This window comes from Macaca fascicularis, chromosome X (genome assembly GCF_037993035.2).
Source record: "Macaca fascicularis isolate 582-1 chromosome X, T2T-MFA8v1.1".
NCBI classification, from domain to species: Eukaryota; Metazoa; Chordata; class Mammalia; order Primates; family Cercopithecidae; genus Macaca; species Macaca fascicularis.
Genome location: NC_088395.1, coordinates 1 through 1,881, shown reverse-complemented (window position 1 = coordinate 1,881; position 1,881 = coordinate 1).

Sequence of the window (1,881 nt, the reverse complement as noted above, 5' to 3'; positions counted from 1 at the left end):
GGGTTAGGGTTAGGGTTAGGGTTAGGGTTAGGGTTAGGGTTAGGGTTAGGGTTAGGGTTAGGGTTAGGGTTAGGGTTAGGGTTAGGGTTAGGGTTAGGGTTAGGGTTAGGGTTAGGGTTAGGGTTAGGGTTAGGGTTAGGGTTAGGGTTAGGGTTAGGGTTAGGGTTAGGGTTAGGGTTAGGGTTAGGGTTAGGGTTAGGGTTAGGGTTAGGGTTAGGGTTAGGGTTAGGGTTAGGGTTAGGGTTAGGGTTAGGGTTAGGGTTAGGGTTAGGGTTAGGGTTAGGGTTAGGGTTAGGGTTAGGGTTAGGGTTAGGGTTAGGGTTAGGGTTAGGGTTAGGGTTAGGGTTAGGGTTAGGGTTAGGGTTAGGGTTAGGGTTAGGGTTAGGGTTAGGGTTAGGGTTAGGGTTAGGGTTAGGGTTAGGGTTAGGGTTAGGGTTAGGGTTAGGGTTAGGGTTAGGGTTAGGGTTAGGGTTAGGGTTAGGGTTAGGGTTAGGGTTAGGGTTAGGGTTAGGGTTAGGGTTAGGGTTAGGGTTAGGGTTAGGGTTAGGGTTAGGGTTAGGGTTAGGGTTAGGGTTAGGGTTAGGGTTAGGGTTAGGGTTAGGGTTAGGGTTAGGGTTAGGGTTAGGGTTAGGGTTAGGGTTAGGGTTAGGGTTAGGGTTAGGGTTAGGGTTAGGGTTAGGGTTAGGGTTAGGGTTAGGGTTAGGGTTAGGGTTAGGGTTAGGGTTAGGGTTAGGGTTAGGGTTAGGGTTAGGGTTAGGGTTAGGGTTAGGGTTAGGGTTAGGGTTAGGGTTAGGGTTAGGGTTAGGGTTAGGGTTAGGGTTAGGGTTAGGGTTAGGGTTAGGGTTAGGGTTAGGGTTAGGGTTAGGGTTAGGGTTAGGGTTAGGGTTAGGGTTAGGGTTAGGGTTAGGGTTAGGGTTAGGGTTAGGGTTAGGGTTAGGGTTAGGGTTAGGGTTAGGGTTAGGGTTAGGGTTAGGGTTAGGGTTAGGGTTAGGGTTAGGGTTAGGGTTAGGGTTAGGGTTAGGGTTAGGGTTAGGGTTAGGGTTAGGGTTAGGGTTAGGGTTAGGGTTAGGGTTAGGGTTAGGGTTAGGGTTAGGGTTAGGGTTAGGGTTAGGGTTAGGGTTAGGGTTAGGGTTAGGGTTAGGGTTAGGGTTAGGGTTAGGGTTAGGGTTAGGGTTAGGGTTAGGGTTAGGGTTAGGGTTAGGGTTAGGGTTAGGGTTAGGGTTAGGGTTAGGGTTAGGGTTAGGGTTAGGGTTAGGGTTAGGGTTAGGGTTAGGGTTAGGGTTAGGGTTAGGGTTAGGGTTAGGGTTAGGGTTAGGGTTAGGGTTAGGGTTAGGGTTAGGGTTAGGGTTAGGGTTAGGGTTAGGGTTAGGGTTAGGGTTAGGGTTAGGGTTAGGGTTAGGGTTAGGGTTAGGGTTAGGGTTAGGGTTAGGGTTAGGGTTAGGGTTAGGGTTAGGGTTAGGGTTAGGGTTAGGGTTAGGGTTAGGGTTAGGGTTAGGGTTAGGGTTAGGGTTAGGGTTAGGGTTAGGGTTAGGGTTAGGGTTAGGGTTAGGGTTAGGGTTAGGGTTAGGGTTAGGGTTAGGGTTAGGGTTAGGGTTAGGGTTAGGGTTAGGGTTAGGGTTAGGGTTAGGGTTAGGGTTAGGGTTAGGGTTAGGGTTAGGGTTAGGGTTAGGGTTAGGGTTAGGGTTAGGGTTAGGGTTAGGGTTAGGGTTAGGGTTAGGGTTAGGGTTAGGGTTAGGGTTAGGGTTAGGGTTAGGGTTAGGGTTAGGGTTAGGGTTAGGGTTAGGGTTAGGGTTAGGGTTAGGGTTAGGGTTAGGGTTAGGGTTAGGGTTAGGGTTAGGGTTAGGGTTAGGGTTAGGGTTAGGGTTAGGGTTAGGGTTAGGG